The sequence below is a fragment of the Coenobita brevimanus genome, chromosome 76, assembly GCF_032717465.1.
Source record: "Coenobita brevimanus isolate Jiangsu-jjx chromosome 76, ASM3271746v2, whole genome shotgun sequence".
In the NCBI taxonomy this organism is placed as follows: Eukaryota; Metazoa; Arthropoda; class Malacostraca; order Decapoda; family Coenobitidae; genus Coenobita; species Coenobita brevimanus.
Window position 1 is genome coordinate 23,316,388 of NC_137029.1, and position 18,747 is coordinate 23,335,134.

General features: G+C 45.1%; 1 pseudogene; it reads right to left on the reverse strand.

Annotated features, from left to right (window-relative positions):
* Window positions 1–269: 269 nt before the first annotated feature.
* LOC145408283 (uncharacterized) overlaps window positions 270–18,747 on the reverse strand; it is a 116,930-nt pseudogene continuing 98,452 nt past the window's right edge.

The window sequence follows — 18,747 nt, forward strand, 5'->3', positions numbered from 1 at the left end:
ATCGGACTGAAGACGTTAATTAAACAGGACTTCATTTCCAGGTACAAAGACACCTTTACTCTTCATGAAATAGTTTACTCCTCTCCTCGGGGGAAAAAAAAAAAAAACGGTACATATTTACGTTACTACTGTCTCTTGCTCCTACAACTCGCTCCCTACATCGAAAAAATATACCGTATAGTGTAACCACGACGCCATTATTGTCTCTTTCTCATATAACTCACTCTCCAACTCGAAAAAAATGTATTTAGTAACGTCAGCACAGTACAGTTCCAGCTCGGCATTACCACACTCACAACACATGGAGATTCTCACAGGATTTAGTCTTTCGGTCTTTGTGCAAGAGCTTACTGAGGATGCCTTTGACTCTGAAGCTGTTTTTGTGTTTGAGTTTCGTGGTCGGGGTGCTGGTGGCCGAGGTGGGGGACGTGTCGAAACTCCCGCCCAAGCTTCCCCCGCCAATGGCCGAGCTGGACCCAGCGTCAGCACTGTCTCCCCAGTTTCCCCGGGTGTTGGCTTGCTGCTTCAGGCGTATCTGTTGGGAAAGTTTTTGTTATTTTAGTTTTCCGTTCAGCCTCCTATGACTCACTCAACTGACTGGCGTTACTTGAACTGATAGGCTATACGAGAGAAGACCCGCCAGTCGCCCACGTGGAACACCGTCAGTGCTGTCATAGCAGCCGCGGCTGTTGACTTACTGCCTCAGGCTTATCTAACAGGAAGCTTTTCTTTAGGTTGTCAGTTGTATCCTGACTTCGTGTTAACAGCAGAGAAAGATCGGACTGAATTTCCTAGTTTATGCTACATATACCCTGAGTCACATTCTTCATACACCCGAGATATCCAATAGAAGCACGTATTTCAAGTATATACATTTCCCTAAAGTGTGTGTGTGTGTGTGTGTGTGTGTGTGTGTGTGTGTGTGTGTGTGTGTGTGTGTGTGTGTGTGTGTGTGTGTGTGTGTGTGTGTGTGTGTGTGTGTGTGTGTGTGTGTGTGTGTGTGTGTGTGTGTGTGTGTGTGTGTGTGTGTGTGTGTGTGTGTGTGTGTGTGTGTGTGTGTGTGTGTGTGTGTGTGTGTGTGTGTGTGTGTGTGTGTGTGTGTGTGTGTGTGTGTGTGTGTGTGTGTGTGTGTGTGTGTGTGTGTGTGTGTGTGTGTGTGTGTGTGTGTGTGTGTGTGTGTGTGTGTGTGTGTGTGTGTGTGTGTGTGTGTGTGTGTGTGTGTGTGTGTGTGTGTGTGTGTGTGTGTGTGTGTGTGTGTGTGTGTGTGTGTGTGTGTGTGTGTGTGTGTGTGTGTGTGTGTGTGTGTGTGTGTGTGTGTGTGTGTGTGTGTGTGTGTGTGTGTGTGTGTGTGTGTGTGTGTGTGTGTGTGTGTGTGTGTGTGTGTGTGTGTGTGTGTGTGTGTGTGTGTGTGTGTGTGTGTGTGTGTGTGTGTGTGTGTGTGTGTGTGTGTGTGTGTGTGTGTGTGTGTGTGTGTGTGTGTGTGTGTGTGTGTGTGTGTGTGTGTGTGTGTGTGTGTGTGTGTGTGTGTGTGTGTGTGTGTGTGTGTGTGTGTGTGTGTGTGTGTGTGTGTGTGTGTGTGTGTGTGTGTGTGTGTTTCTAAATATTCAGTCAAGAATAAAGGTTTGCCTAATATTTCACCTCTTGTTTTTCATTTTCCTCTGATGGCTAATATTCCTTAGGTGAGAAAGGCTTGGTAGGTCTTTGCCCACAAATGATTCCCTTTGATGAGTATTATCGAAGAAAGAGACGGACTTGTAATGTGAAACAAACGCAGTGGAAAAGTACGCAAAGTTTTGATCTTCGCTGACATGGCATAAATGTCGCTTCAAACATGGCATGCCATCTAAGTCGAGCAGAAAACTATGACCGCTCTTTATGTATATAGCATGTTTATTCTAACCTAACAAAGATTCCTTACCCCATTCTGCTCAGATGATGGCCATCGGTAGTCAGATTGAAGGAGTGATTGACTAGTAACCAAGTAGACTCAATCCTACCTCACAACTAAGGCTCATCGAATTTCATGCAACCACGTTGTGGGAATGGCCCAGTTCCGCCAGAGGGGGAGGCGGTGGCTCAATCGGTAGAGAGGTGGCCTGCAGTCCTGCCGGACCCAGGTTCAAATCCCCGCTGGGACAGGGAACAATTTAAGGATATGAATTTCATGCAGACTTTACCAGAAGACCCGCCGACATGTCGTCAAAATATCCCCGCTAATACCAATACACCAGTCCTATATGCGACAGCCCTTGCTTGTATTCAATATGGACGGTGGGTGTTAGCACCAAAGTGGTGGCATGTAGCGGTGTATGGAATGTAGGGGGACTACTGGGCCTTGGGGTCAGGCTGTGAAGCCTATGTCCAGAGTCGGACACATAAAAAAAAAAAGAAAAAAAAAAGAAAGACAACGGACTATAGCACACAACAATCACAGCATGCTGTCTCAGCAATTTTTTCCTCATTAACGCAGACAGGCGCTCACGGCTCCATGTGTGGCCATAAAGCGAGACAAATGCGTTCCCTCTCATTTTTTTTTTTTTTTATGTCTGGGCTGAGCGATGAACTGGACATGTTACTCTCAGCTCTGAAACGTTATCTTTACCATCAATCTATCTATTTATCTGTCTATTTATCTATTTTTTCCCATGGCACATCCCTTACATCCTCTCGCACTTCATCTCTCCATTTCGTGCTAATGGTTCTATCCCTACTCAGTAAAGACCCCTCTTCCCATGGCGCACCATCCTCCCTTGCATACTTACACATTTTATCTCTCCATCTCGTTCTCGGTCTTCCTCTCCTCCTCTCGTTCTCGAATTGCTCCACATGGCCAAACTACCTCTGAGCGTTCATTGTTACTTTTCCCGCATCAGCCAGATCACCACATTCTTACTCAGTTATTATAGTTGTTCATGTCGCTCCACAGACATTTCTGCGGCAATTTTTGCGCCTTCAGCCTAACCTGACGAAGCACCATAACCCCTTTAGGTCAGGGGGTTGTTGCGGCTAAGCACTAACCAGACTTACTCCTTCCTCACAGCTACGGCTCATCAAAATTCAGGCAACCACACCTTTACTAATTTATGTATATTTGATTTGCCCCCAGTACAGGGTACACTGTACACTTGCCAGCTCGTTCCCTAAGGCCCATAAGCCCTACTACATACCTTCACATTTCACCACTTCGGCGCTAATGCCAGTACTCACCGTTTGCACTGAATACACGCTAAGGGTGTTTCATTCAAGCCTGATGCTATGATATTTGTGAGGGTGTGTTTATGTAGGTATAGGTCCATTAAATGCTATCGCATACAGGTATGAACCCAATAAATGTTTGTGTACTCGTATGCAGGTGTGAATTCACGATCTGGGTCAATTATGCGAGTATGGATCCACTAAATGTTACCATATGCAGGTGTGAACCCACCCAATGTAATCGTACGCAGGTGTAAACCCACCAAATGTAACCATATAAAGGTGTGAACCCACCAAATGTAACCGTATACAGGTAATAACCCACTACATGTTACCGTATGCAGGTGTGGATCCACCAAATGTTGCCGTATACAGGTAATAACCCACCAAATGTTACCGAATACAGGTAATAACCCACTAAATGTTACCCCATGCAGGTGTGGATCCACCAAATGTTCCCGTATGCAGGTATGGACCCATTAGATGTTACCATGTACAAGTATGGACCCACCAAATGTTACCGTGTGCAGGTGTGGCCCCACCAGGAGCACGGCCAGTAACTCCCCGCAACTCACCTGGGTCAGGATTCCCACCAGCAGCTCGTCAACATTGTGGTCAAAGCCGGCGCTCACCTCGATGAACTTACACTCGTACGTCCTGGCTAGCGTCCGGCCCTCTGGTGGTGGGGGATAGAGTTAGTACACATTACAACACACATTATTTATGATATTGTATTAATTGTTATACACAGAATAGACATTATGCAAGGTATCATACAAGGTATACACAAAACAATGTTACACACGAAATCATACACATACGAGTATTTGTACACAGAAGACATTACGCGATATTAGACGAGAAATCATACACGGAGTAGACATTACACATTATACTATACAGACAACAGACACAACACATGTTCTTTAAAAAAAATTAATGAACACAGAAAAAACATAGAGCACAATATCATACAAGAAATCAAACAGAATGAGCATTACACATAATATTATTACATATGCTTACTAACGCAAGTGGCTGAGGGCGGGCGTTCTGTATCAGTATAACCCATGGAAGTTTCCGCCTGCCAGGGGGGTCACATGTATGGGTTTCAATGATGCAAAACGTCAGCCCGCACCCGTCCGCGTCAGCAAGATTTTGGCGTGGACGCGACCTAACTTACCTGCCGTGCTGACGACCCTAGTTCTCTCGAGGTCCGTCTTGTTTGCGACGAGTATGACGGCCCGCTGCGTGACGTGACCTATGGACCACACCTTACCAAGCGAGGTGGAGGCGGCCTTGTAGCTCTCACGGTCACTGATACTGTACACCACCAACCAACCGTCTGCATGACCCTCTCGCTGGTGAAACAAGAGATAAAGACAGATGGATAGACTCACAGTGCATGGATACATGGCCAGATGGATGGATGTGGAGTGCGGCCTAACAGCTCAAACGATTGCTGATAATGTACACCACCATTTACCAGTCAGTGTGTCCCTCTCGCTGGATAGACTGAGATAGATGGATAGAAAAACAAATGGCTGCATGGATTTATTACCGGCCGTGTGACCACATCTTACCCAGACAGGGTTGTCTGATTTTAATTAAGTTGACTTAAATCATTGAATTAAATCATGATTCACATCAAAAGAAAAAAAAAGTCATTGATTTATATTACAGATTAATATTTAAGCGTAAATATAAAAGAAGGTAAGGTGAAGCTAAACAAAATTGCTTGGATTCTCTTCAGCTTCGTCAGTCAACCACAGAAACAAAATATACACCTCTTACAGTGTATAAAATTATTGTGCATGGACCCTCGAGTTCTGCCATTCTCACTTCTTAGTCCCCCACCCCCCTACACACACACGCACACACGAACAATATGAGCAACAAACGTCTGTTTCGGATGAGTATAATACCACTTTTTTTTTTTTTTTTTTTTACCGCAGTCTACATGTTCCCACGTACTGCCTATGCTTATAACAAGCTGTTGGTACTGGGCATTATGTGAAGGTGGGCCTATTGTTACGTCTCTCTCTCTCTTTCCCTCTCGAGTTAGCACGACCAGGATGGGGATGCCAAGCCTAAAATTATACCTCAATGAAAAAACAGTGAGGAACATCCAACAGCCATTACAACTCCACAATGACTCTGGTTCCTGATTCACAAACTTACGATAATTATTTTGTTGTGACTCAAATATCCAGGAAGGACAAGCAGGCTAGAATTTTCCCATGTCTCCTGGTCATTCACCGACAATAAATCTTACCTCTGGGAGGGAAATGATCATGAACTATTTCTCTCTCTCTCTCTCTCCTCTCAAAGCTTCCGATGACTTGCTCTAAAAACCCAGTTCTGTTACATGAAATTCTCACTTGCGTCCTGTCTATTACTTTTAACTTCAGAGCGACGACGTATTTTTACTTGCGTCACAAAGCTCCAAGTAATAGAAAGCAACGTGCCTTATTCTTGTTGATGGAGAAAACTTTGAAAAAATAAAAACAAAACTTCACTGTACTCAGATAATTACTCCTGCAGCACCTATTTTCACCGGATATACTTCATGCTTTCTCCCCACCTTCAACACAAGTTCTAGCTCATTCCACCCATTTTTGTGTCTCACTCTCATATTTCTACCCATTGACACTTTCGCTCACGGAGGATATTTTGAAGTAAGCTGCACTCAAACCACTGCTCTTTACAACATCCATTTTCACAGGGCATACTTTCCCACCACAGCCTCACCGCCCATCATATTTTCTGCCCAACCCACCCATTCTTTTGCTCACCACGCTCATTTCTTTACTTTCGCTTTGAAGGCTTTCTGGCGGGGTGCAAATCAGCGGCCGACGAACACGTTTGTATATTTTACAAGTTAAAATTAGTTTCCAGTTAAGAAGGACCTTTAGCAGTTAAGTGATTCATGAAAACCCCTCCAAATCAAAGCGCTTTCCCGCAGTTGAATAAAATCGTCTAGAAAAATCAAAATTAGCAAAGTCCTCGGGCTGCAGGGGCAAGATGGAGAACACTGGAGACGGTGTGAGACTGAGACAGACAGACAGATAAAGAAATAGAGATAGAGTGAGAGAAAGGCGGCCACGTCCGTCACTCTCCTCCCTGACGTAGGCCACAATATCAAAGGTATTATCGTCAGGCGCAGAAACATGCCAAGCCTCTCTCAGTATCAGAATACCAGCCAGCACAGTAAAGTGAGAGGCAGATCAGGTGAAATATTAGACGAAAATTTGTCCCAGCGTGTACATGACTAACGGAAGAGGATTCACGGTGATTCATGGCCTGGACGTTTTTCAGCTTTCTCCAATATTCCATCAGTTTGTTTTTAATTTCGGTCTGCATATGAGATCGTCCTGACTCTCATATTGCCTCTCACAACTCATCTCGAAATTGCTAAATGGAGAGACTGATGAAGGCCGCGTCGCAGTGAGGACGGCGAATTACCATCACAGTAAAGTGCTGGAAATATTCGAACCAAAGGATATATGCAAACTGTGACGGAAATTATTTTCGCTAAGTAAATCTGGAGCCAGAGAACGCACACACTCGAGTATCTTGCTTTCAGTTAAGTATAGTAAGCCAATCAGACACTGTCAATGTATTTCTCTGGAGCAGTTCATTTAGAGTAGTTTACTGCATATACAGTATATAAACATTAGCTTCATCATCATCATGTTAACTCGAATTTCTAGCCCAACTAACAGGCGAAGTTTGGATGGATCTAAAAATGAATAAAGAATACGCACAAAATTAAAATTTATTGCATATACAAACGTTCGCTTCATTATCAGGTTCAGTCAAATTTTAGCCAATTAACAGATGGAGTCAGGAAAGATCTAAAAACAAACAAAAAGTCAGTACAACGGTTTAAAGACTAGCAAATAATGTACCAGTAAAATGAAACAAACGCCAACAGCCATTACTACATCACCCCAGCCTCGGAAACCTTAGCAGCATTTCATAAGCAAAAACCATCCGCCCATTGCTCCTCTCCCTCTCTCTCTCTCTCTCTCTCTCGTCTATGCGCTTCAGAAAACACCTGTGGGATAGAGCCAGGTCATCGACTACTACTACTAAAAAAAAAAAAAAAAAAAAAAAAAAAGGGGGCAACATGTCATGTGCATCTTCATCCACTCATTTCAATCCTTTGTCAGTTCCTTACCTTCCATCCCTCGCCTTCACAAACACTCATTATTACATCTATCCGTCTCCTTGACCTACCACACCCCTTTCTGTCTTCAAACTCATTCACATATACCCTATTTCATGCTCCCTACTTGACTCTACCATATGAGCACATTCTTTTTACGAATCCTGTAATATTATCAACAGAAGAGCCAAAACAGAGTGAGAAAAGGCGTCATCGAACAGAAAGGCTTTAGGGCAGACGGCCACCATGGGTCTTTTGGCAACATTACATGATCGAAAACTATACTGCCACCTCTATCACTCCGACTTGGGCATTTAAGCCACTACACCACCAGACCACCTGTAGAAAAAAAAAAAACTAAAACGCACAAGAAGAGTTCGATGATATACGGAATGATCAATATAGTTTAAGTTCCAACGAGATTACTCTATTGTCATTTGAATATGGAAATTATAACCATTCTGCCTGGAAGATGTCTCAAGCAAGTGATATATGACAATCTAACGAAAGTAGCTTTAACACTGTGATGAAAAAAGCTCTGGGCATATTTCAGTAGCCATCGTCCGTGGTGTCAGATCGTGCAATGGCAGTTTTTTAACAGACTGTGCACAAATCATGCAATATGGAGGCATGGAGGGTGAGAGGTGAAGGGGTGAGAGTGAGGGGTGAGGGTGAGGGATGGCATGCAGGGGGCTTCAACGAGAGGCGAGCGGCAGTTAATTAATCAAGCCATAATTGCATGAGGGTTGCATGAAAGCCAGGCCGGGGTCCCAATACCCGTTAAGCCTGCAACAGAGGCCCGCTGGAATAGGTACCAGACCAGATGTAATTCCCGTCAGTATCATACCCTCCCTGTGGCTTGGTATTGTAGCTTGTGGTTCTACGGCGGTTGGATCTACACTGTACCCTGCCTTAGTATCTCTTGTTCCATACCGCAGTTTGTACTTTCATACTGTAGATAACTGGTTCATACTACAGTTTATGATTGTGGTTCCATTCTGAAGCTTACTAGTGGTTCCATAATGTACCCAACCAGCACTATACTATTTTTACTCTAACCTGGCCCAAATTTTTATCCTTTTGCAGTTTTTTCACGTAGCTCAGTGGCGGAAGAAGACAGTACTATGGCTCTTCATACTTCCCACAGCACTTCCTCGTGACTAACATCATATTCTAGTGGTAATCAATTGTTACAACTCAGGATTCAAGATGGATAGAGGGCAATTTTAGGCCAAGTCAGGGTACAAACGGTAGGCCTAGTTATTGTTCCATGTTGTACCCAGGCAAGAAGAGTTACTGGGGACTCTTACTGCGATGGTAATGAAGGTGTGACGCAACAGTAGCAGTGGCAAGAAAGAGACTTGAAGAAAGGCAGTGAAAAGATGTTGATGAGCTACAGTATAAAGCCTCTGACTCCACTCACTCTGTTTAAACGTGATTCATGTGATGAGCTTCACCCTCTGAAACACACACACACACACACACACACACACACACACACACACACACACACACACACACACACACACACGCATGCGCGAGGGCTAGTTTTACTCAAAACATGGGCGAATAGGGCTCCTGTACAAAGTTACTGAATGGGGTTAAGAAAACTAAGGCGTCTGTTCTGTACACCTAACCCCTGGGAAGCTGATATTGCTAGAAAACAAGAAAGAGGACATTAAGGATGTTGACAGTATTGTGATAACCAACTCTAACGTACGGAAGTGAAGCTTGGACATTGTTGGAAGGACACAAGTCAAGAATGAGAGCAGTGGAAATGAGTTATTTAAGAGGAGCCTGTGGAGTCACGTGGAGAGACAGGCTGACGAATGAGGATATAAAGGAGCGTTGTGGTGTGGATGTGAATGTGATAGGAAGCGTTATGAGGAACACACTGAGGTGGTTTGGCCATGTGGAGAGGATGGAGGGTGAAAGACTGACGAAGAGAGTGTATGTGAGTGAGGTGGAGGGGGGAAGAGGGAGGGGGAGGCCGAGGATGAGATGGAGGGATGGGGTGGAGAGGTATATGAGAGAGGGGGGTGTGAGTTGGGAGCAGGGCAGTGAAATGGCGGGGGACAGGGCGACTTGGAGGCGATTTGTTTGTGGCCACCCCAAACGGGATTGAGGCGTCTGGCAATAGATAGATAGATAGAAAGACGGTACAGAACCACGTTGTGTGTTGTTAAACGTCAGAGGGAAGTTGTGTGGAAGAGTGTGGTGAGTGGAAATATACAGGAAGTAATTTTTTGGCATTAACAACAGCGGTTTCTTTTCCCCTAGTGCGAAATAACAGACACATCAGAAGGCACACCATAGCCTCGTCGTGTGAATGTTCTGATGAACTCGGCAATGAGCGAGAAGGGAGTGAAAAATGATGAGGCCATTTACACACTCTGTGAGTGGACAGTGCTAGATATATAACTCGGAATGTCACAGAAGGACTATATGATGTGAAAACAGATCCTTGAGCGCACAAATGATAGTTTACGAAGAACACTGACTCTCTACCACACCAATTATGGAATGACTAAGAAAGGTAATCCGAGTTGACGGCACAGAAAGACAGTCCTCAGAAGAGCAGTATGGAATTAAAGATTTATGCTAGACTTTACCAAATCCCGCCGAAATCCCAAACGGAGGAGAACCGGGAGTCGTAAAAGAATGCAAAAGAAGATTGCTGCTTGAGTCCCCGTAATGAAACCAACAATTTTTTTCTTTTTTCGTTAGTCATAGCGTGCCTCACACTGCTATTCTAATCACCTCCAGTAAACTTTAATGTGCTGTTAACATCATCATCATTCCACTAACCCTGAGTATACTGTATATGTGTAATTTAGGAAGAGCAGAACGAGTGGTTTATTCATGACTGATCGGGTCCTCATGTAAGCTGGTATCCGGCCTTTCAGCGACAGATTCAGTTTTATTATTATTGTTATTATTATTTTTGTTGTTATTATTATTACTATTATTATTTGCAACTTACTCTCTCCTATTAACTCCATCACTCCGAAGACTTGTTTTATATTTTGTTCTTGCTCCTCAGAGTATTTTCCTCCCTTTTGGATAGATTCTTCATATTAGAAGGGTTACTCTTACCTTCAAACTATTTCCTTTCCCTTAAGATAGCGTTTTTGAACCAAAGGGGTTTGCTGTAGTCTTCAATACTCCGTTCACTGCAAGATGTCCCCTTTACGCTAAATAAAGTTCTCTAGTGATAGCATGATAAAAAAATACATAAAAAAAATACATACTGTGTCATGGAATCGAAGGGCTAGAAATCTCTCATGCTAAAACTTCCCCGTTGCAGCGGCAGGGTCGTACTATTTCACGGAAGGGTTTCAGTCAATGGCATTCCCGTTATCAAAGCGTTTCAATCACCGTAATGCTGGATAAAAAATATATCTGCGTCACATAATTCCCAGGGGCCATTTACGGGTATTTATTTGCCAGTTACAGAAAACTGACAGTATTTATTTTTCAATTACAGGGTACTGATTGTATATATATTTACAAGTTACAGACAACTGTTTATGGAGACCATAGTTACAGCCGCTCGCCATGACACTTTGCATACGCGAAAACCTAACTAGGGGAAGCGAAAATCTTCTTGGGGACTTGGCCTCCAGATCTCCTCAGTGCTTATGTCACCTCACACCTTACATCCTCAGTCATGGCGAGAGGGAAACTGAGTTTAAAACTGAAATTATTTCAAGGACAAGCTTTATCCGCATGCACATCTTAGAGATTAGGTGGCTGAGGATATGGCTTTTATACTGATTGGGTATTTATTTTCCAGTTACTGGAAATGACTGGGAGTTCATTTTGCGAAAATACAATGGTTCAAAATTACATTAACTTGGTTCCGAGATATTCGTTCACTACAAGAGGTCTTCCCTACACTACCTGAAACCGTCTGGTGGCAGCAAGAAGAGAATTAAAGCCACCGCACTGAAGGGGTTATGGGAGACTAGCTAACCCTTTCGTTTCAGATTGCTGGATATGGTTCCTTTACTCAGGTTAACGCCAGACGATTTTATTCAGCTGAGTGACATCTAACAGTCAAACAGGCAGACCTCTCGTGGTGAGTAGTGGTGGTGGTGGTGGTAATAGTAGTAGTCGTAGTAGTAGTAGTAACAGTAGTAGCAGTAGCAGTAATAGTAGTCGTTTTAGTAGCAGCAGGAGCAGCAGAAACAGTAGTGGTGGTGGTGGTGGTGGTGGTGGTGGTGGTGGTGGTGGTGGTAGTAGTAGCAGCAGTAGTAAAGTAATCCCAGGTTCATCTGCACGTGAACCCAGTAGACTGCAGGCTGAAGCTGTTATCCTGCGGTCTAACATCTTCATTTCAAGGGACAGGGTGTTGGGGGTGGTTTATATAACCTGGCAGCTCCACCGCCAGGTCATATCGGTGCCATCACGTGAAGGCCTTCCTCTTCAGCACCCTAGGGCAAGTAAACCGTGGGAAGTAGTCACAGTAAAACAGGTAAGTCCTTCCCCTGAGGTTTACGACTCAGTCCCTTCACTACAATGACATCCTTTATATTCCATCTGGTGCTGGTGAGGGGTAGCCTTCGTGGGGTGGCACCGATACAGCTGAGCAACTCCACTGCCCGGTTATACAAACGCCCCTCAACTCCGTCCTTCTTCCCCCAAAGGAGGATGGTGGACTGCAGGTAACGGACAAGTTCACGTTCACATGAGCCTGGGGTTGCAACTACTACTACTACTACTACTGCTGCTACTACTACTACTACTACTACTGCTGCTGCTGCTACTACTACTACTACTACTGCTGCTACTACTACTACTACTGCTACTACTACTACTACTAATGCTGCTGCTGCTACTACTACTACGACTACTACTACATTTCTTCTGCTATTGCTAGACGATTTCATTCAAACTATGGGACAACTCTCTTTGTCACGAGGATGATGTTCCTCAGATTTTATCCCTGCTGTCACCGGAAACAGGAAGACCGAGGATGAGACGGAGGGATGGGGTGGAGATATGAGTGAGAGTGGTGTGAGCTGGGGAGTGGGCAGCCTGACAGCGGAGGACAGAATGACATGGAGGAGATTGAATAAAAATGTCTCGTAAACTGAATAAAAATGTCTCATAAGCCGAATAAGAATGTCTCGTAAACTTAATAAAAATGTCTCGTTAAGCCGAATAAAAAATGTCTCGTAAGCCGAATAAAAATGTCTCGTAAGCTGGATAAGTCTCGCAAGCTGAGTAAAAATGTCTCGTAAGCTGAGTAAAAATGTCTCGTAAGCTGAATAAAGACGCTTGTACACTGCGAGAACGTGACACAAACCATGTCCTCGTGCTGATGGAGTTAACCAATTCGATCCAATCAGCCTACTTTATTTTTCCTTATTAATCAGGTAAGACGATTTGCCTCAGCTTAAAGGAGGAATGAAGGGGTTAATTTGGGCTATCTGTAACCCCTCCAGTTTTAAAAATATGTAAAATAAAGTAGTCTACAGAGAGTAAGAATAATATGAAAACTGTGCCATCAGACTGGACAGGTTTATTCCAGTTTTCTCTCGCCGTTTAGTCAAGGGGAAGACGGGTGGGGAAAAAAGAAAAGGTGGAAAAAAAAAGAGGGGGTGATGGGCTTTGATGTACCCCCCCCCCACACCATCCACCGCTCAAAGGGTTGGGGGGAGGGGAGCGAGGAACAGGGAGGAGAAGGGAGGAAAGGACAAAGGGATGCAAGGGAAGGAGATGGGTGTGGAAGAGAAAGGGGGGATAGGGAAAGGAGAATTGGAGGGAAGGGAAAAGGGAAGGAAGGAGAAGGGGATAACAGGAAGGAAAGAGAAGGGGAAGGAAAGATAAAGGGAAGGAAAGGAGGGGAATGAGATGCAAGGGACGGGGAGGGAGGGAAGGAGAAAGAGGGGAGAGGGAGACAGGGAGGAAGGGAAATAGAAAAGCAGGAGGGGAAGGAGAAAGGAAGAGAAGGAGAAAGGAAGAGAAGGAGAAAGGATGGGACAGGATAGAGAATGAAAGAAAAGGGAAGAAGGGGACAGGGAAATGAAGAGAAAGAACGGAGAGAAGGGGAAGGGAGAGGATGGAAAGTGAGGGCAGAGAGGAAAGAGAGAGGAGAGATGGGGAGGGAAGAAGAAAGGAAAGGAGGGAATGGATGCAACTGGGAAGGGGAGAGGAAGAGAAGAGAGAGGAGGGAAGGGGGAAAGAGAAAAACGGGGGAAGAGAGGAAGGAAAGAGATGGAGGAAGGAGAAAGGAAGGGAGGAGGGAAGGTGAAAGGGAGCAAAGAGGAGCAGGGAGAGAAGAATCGGAGTGGAGGGAAAGGGGGACCGAGGGAGGGGGGGAGGAAAAGGGGGGGGAAACAGGGGGAGAAGGAAGAGGAATTTTTATAGTTTCCCCTCAGTTTTTTATGTAACTTTTTTGTTTTGCTTTTTTATTAATATTTGCTGGAGAGAGAGAGAGAGAGAGAGAGAGAGAGAGAGAGAGAGAGAGAGAGAGAGAGATGAAGGAGGGAGTGATAGAAAAATGTCAGAGGGAAAGACCAAGAAAGAAGCCATACAACATTTCTCTCTCTCTCTCTCTCTCTCTCTCTCTCTCTCTCTCTCTCTCTCTCTCTCTCGTCACATCCCAAACTGAATATAACCGTCACAAAATGCCAGGAAAAAAAAAAAAAAAAAAAAAGGTTTTCGGACTGAAGGGATTAGATGATCCAATGGTTTCTTAGCTCTGAAAGATAGATAAGATTTGCGTAAGAATATAAGTCCGGAAAATACGTAAGATGTAAGTAAGAAATTCACTTTAGCAAAAGCGTATGAGATGCGTAAGGAAAGGTATCAAGCTGCTTAAGAATGTTATCTAGAAAATGCGTAAGAGGTAAGGAGAAATGTTAGAGAAAATGCGTAAGAGATAAGGAGAAATGTAACAGAGAAAATGCGTATGAGATGAATTTTATATGAATCAAGAAATGAGTAAGAGATGCGTAAGGGGGTAACTCTAGGAAAGGTGTCAGAGTTGCGTAAGAATGTTATATAGAAAATGCGTAAGAGATAAGGAGGGATATAAAGGAGAAAATGCGTAAGAGATGAATTATATAAAGACCAAGAAATGCGTAAGAGAGGAATCAGACTGTAAACTAAAAAATGCGTAAGATGCTTGAGAATGGGAGATGCAAAATACGTAACAGATATAAGAACGCTAACCAGTAAATGCGTAAAAGATGCGTTGGAAGGTAAACTACAAAATGCGTAAGAGATGCGTAAGAATGTACCGTAAATCTTATTCTTCTTTACCCAGGAAAATGCGTAAAAGATGCGTATGAATGTATATCAACCTCTATACTCGGGTAATGAGTGAATATGTGTAAGGCTGTGAAGGATGAGAAGATGAGTGAGAGCGAGGGGTAAAACAGAAATAAGAGGAATGAGGGGTGAAAGGGAATTATGTAACTGTGTGTGTGTGTGTGTGTGTGTGTGTGTGTGTGGTACTTACAGCAATAGCCTGCGTGATGTCCTGCAGCTTGATGAAGATTAGTTCGGCCTCCTCCCCCTCCAGTAACACAGACACGCTCCTTTCCGCTCCACCCTCCTCGTTACCTGGCGAGGGAGGTGGGGAGGTTAGTGGGGGAGTAGATGTCAATGGGGAGAAGACGTCAATGGGGAGAGGACGTCAATGGGGAGAAGACTTGAATGGGGAGATGATGTTAATGGAGTAGACGTGAGTAGTGAACATTCTTATTGTTTATGCCACATACTGCTATACCAGTCTGGGGGTTAGGAAAAGGGTGCGGTGGGTGGAGAGGAGTGGGCGGGACGGATTGGGGTGGTGGTGGGTGGGTGGGCAAAGCGGATGCAATACTACCTGTGAAAATAGTTCGTATTAGTTGACTAGTAAGGATGTGGCGATGGTATAAATAAAAGAGTTTCCAAGAACATGACGAACAATACCAACAACAAAGTAATTACCAGCAGCTCCCACCCAGTACCTTGCGGAGTACATCACAGATAATAATGATAATGCAACAACAAAGAGTCAGCAAAGAGTACACAGCATATTCAGTATTTGTGATAAAGATACCAAAGGACGTCTTTTTAAAATTTCATTCTTGTTATCCCCGGAAATTCAGTTTAGGAAAGACTGTTCGAGCTGTATGAGTCAGAAAGAGCTAATTAATCCCCTCATTATTAAATTACTTTCCCTTTAAAACGCCTGGCCCTAGATGGAAAAAAAAATTATGCCAGTAAAGATATAAAATGCAGGTGAATAAGTTTTGAGTTGCTGATAAAGGCGCTAAAATACGGATAAATGAGTTATCGATGGCAGTAACCAAAGCGGTACTAGGTTAATGGTTTACGGCCAAAAGAGTGTAATGGGGTGATTATAATGTAATATAAGGGTCATAACAGGTACTGATGGTGTGGTGGTGTAGTGGTGTGGTGGTATTAGTGTGGGGGTGTTGATAGTGTGGTGGTGTTAGTGGTTTGGTGGTGTTTGTAGTGTGGTGTTGGTATTGCAGTGGTTTTAGTGAGGTGGTGTTAAGTGGTTTGGTGATGTTAGTGTGGAGGGATTGGCTGTGTGGTGGTGTTAGTGTGGTGGTGTTAGAGTGGTGGTATTGGTAGTGTGGTGGTGTTAGAGTGGTGGTATTGGTAGTGTGGTGGTGTTAGAGTGGTGGTATTGGTAGTGTGGTGGTGTTATTGTGGTGATGTTAGTGGTGCGGTGAGGTTAATGTTGTGGTGGTGTTAGTGGTGTGGTGGTGGTGATACCGGTTGTGCGGTGATGTTAGTAGTGTCGTGGTGTTAGATCTGTTACCATAGAAGTATCAGTAGTGTGGCAGTGTTAGTAGTGTGGTGTAGCAGCAGTAGTGTGGTAGTGTTAGTAACATTAATAGTGTGGTAGTGTTAGAAATTTTACATGTGGTGTTGTTAGTAGTAGTATTAGGGTCGTAGGGTTAATAGTTTGAGTAGTGGTAGTAATGTTTGTAGCATGGTTATGGTAGTAGTGATAGGCGTGTGGTGGTGTTGGTAGTGTGGCGGTGCTGGTGGTGTGGTGGTGCTGGTGGTGTGGTGGTGTTGGTAGTGTGGTGGTGTGGTGGTGCTGGTGGTGTGGTGGTGCTGGTGGTGTGGTGGTGTTGGTAGTGTGGTGGTGCTGGTGGTGTGGTGGTTGTGTTGGTGTGGTGGTGCTGGTGGTGTTGGTGTGGTGGTGTTGGTAGTGTGGTGGTGCTGGTAGTGTGGCGGTGTTGATAGTGTGGTGGTGTTGGTGGTGTGGTGGTGTTGGTAGTGTTGTGGTGTTGGTAGTGTGGTGGTGTTGGTAGTGTGGTGGTGTTGGTAGTGTGGTGGTGTTGGTAGTGTGGTGGTGTTGGTAGTGTGGTGGTGTTGGTAGTGTGGTGGTGTTGGTAGTGTGGTGGTGTTGGTAGTATAGTGGTGTTGGTAGTGTGGTGGTGTTAGTAGTGTGGTGGTGTTAGTAGTGTGGTGGTGTTGGTAGTGTGGTGGTGTTAGCAGTGTGGTGGTGTTGGTAGTATAGTGGTGTTAGTAGTGGTGGTGTTAGTAGTGTGGTGGTGTTGGTAGTGTGGTGGTGTTGGTAGTGTGGTGGTGTTGGTAGTATAGTGGTGTTAGTAGTGTGGTGGTGTTAGTAGTGTGGTGGTGTTGGTAGTGTGGTGGTGTTAGTAGTGTGGTGGTGTTGGTAGTGTGGTGGTGTTGGTAGTGTGGTGGTGTTAGTAGTGTGGTAGTGTTGGTAGTGTGGTGGTGTTGGTAGTGTGGTGGTGTTGGTAGTGTGGTGGTGTTGGTAGTGTGGTGGTGTTAGTGGTGTGGTGGTGTTAGTAGTGTGGTGGTGTTAGTAGTGTGGTGGTGTTGGTAGTGTGGTGGTGTTAGTGGTGTGGTGGTGTTGGTAGTGTGGTGGTGTTAGTAGTGTGGTGGTGTTGGTAGTGTGGTGGTGTTAGTGGTGTGGTGGTGTTGGTAGTGTGGTGGTGTTAGTGGTGTGGTGGTGTTGGTAGTGTGGTGGTGTTAGTAGTGTGGTGGTGTTGGTAGTGTGGTGGTGTTGGTAGTGTGGTGGTGTTGGTAGTGTGGTGGTGTTGGTAGTGTGGTGGTGGTGGTAGTGTGATGGTGTTAGTAGTGTGGTGGTGTTAGTAGTGTGGTGGTAATGGTAGTATAGTGGTGTTACTCGTAGTAGTGTGGTGGTGTTGGCAGTGTGGTGGTGTTGGCAGTGTGGTGGTGTTGGTAGTGTGGTGGTGTTGGTAGTCTAGTGGTGTTAGTAGTGTGGTGGTGTTGGTAGTGTGGTGGTGTTGGTAGTGTGGTGGTGTTAGTAGTGTGGTGGTGTTAGTGGTGTGGTGGTGTTGGTAGTGTGGTGGTGTTAGTGGTGTGGTGGTGTTAGTGGTGTGGTGGTGTTAGTGGTGTGGTGGTGTTGGTGGTGTGGTGGTGTTAGTGGTGTGGTGGTGTTAGTGGTGTGGTGGTGTTAGTGGTGTGGTGGTGTTAGTAGTGTGGTGGTGTTAGTGGTGTGGTGGTGTTAGTGGTGTGGTGGTGTTGGTAGTGTGGTGGTGTTAGTGGTGTGGTGGTGTTAGTGGTGTGGTGGTGTTAGTGGTGTGGGTAGTGTGGTGGTGTTAGTGGTGTGGTGGTGTTAGTGGTGTGGTGGTGTTAGTGGTGTGGTGGTGTTAGTGGTGTGGTGGTGTTAGTGGTGTGGTGGTGTTAGTGGTGTGGTGGTGTTGGTAGTGTGGTGGTGTTAGTGGTGTGGTGGTGTTGGTAGTGTGGTGGTGTTGGTAGTGTTGTGGTGTGGTGGTGTTAGTGGTGTGGGTAGTGTGGTGGTGTTAGTGGTGTGGTGGTGTTAGTGGTGTGGTGGTGTTAGTGGTGTAGTGGTGTTGGTAGTGTGGTGGTGTTAGTGGTGTGGTGGTGTTGGTAGTGTGGTGGTGTTAGTGGTGTGGTGGTGTTAGTGGTGTGGTGGTGTTAGTGGTGTGGTGGTGTTAGTAGTGTGGTGGTGTTAGTGGTGTGGTGGTGTTAGTGGTGTGGTGGTGTGGGTAGTGTGGTGGTGTTAGTGGTGTGGTGGTGTTAGTGGTGTGGTGGTGTGGGTAGTGTGGTGGTGTTAGTGGTGTGGTGGTGTTAGTGGTGTTGGTAGTGTGGTGGTGTTGGTAGTGTGGTGGTGTTAGTGGTGTGGTGGTGTTAGTGGTGTGGTGGTGTTGGTAGTGTGGTGGTGTTAGTGGTGTGGTGGTGTCAGTGGTGTGGTGGTGTTAGTGGTGTGGTGGTGTTGGTAGTGTGGTGGTGTTAGTGGTGTGGTGGTGTTGGTAGTGTGGTGGTGTTAGTGGTGTGGTGGTGTTAGTGGTGTGGTGGTGTTAGTGGTGTGGTGGTGTCAGTGGTGTGGTGGTGTTAGTGGTGTGGTGGTGTTAGTGGTGTGGTGGTGTTAGTGGTGTGGTGGTGTT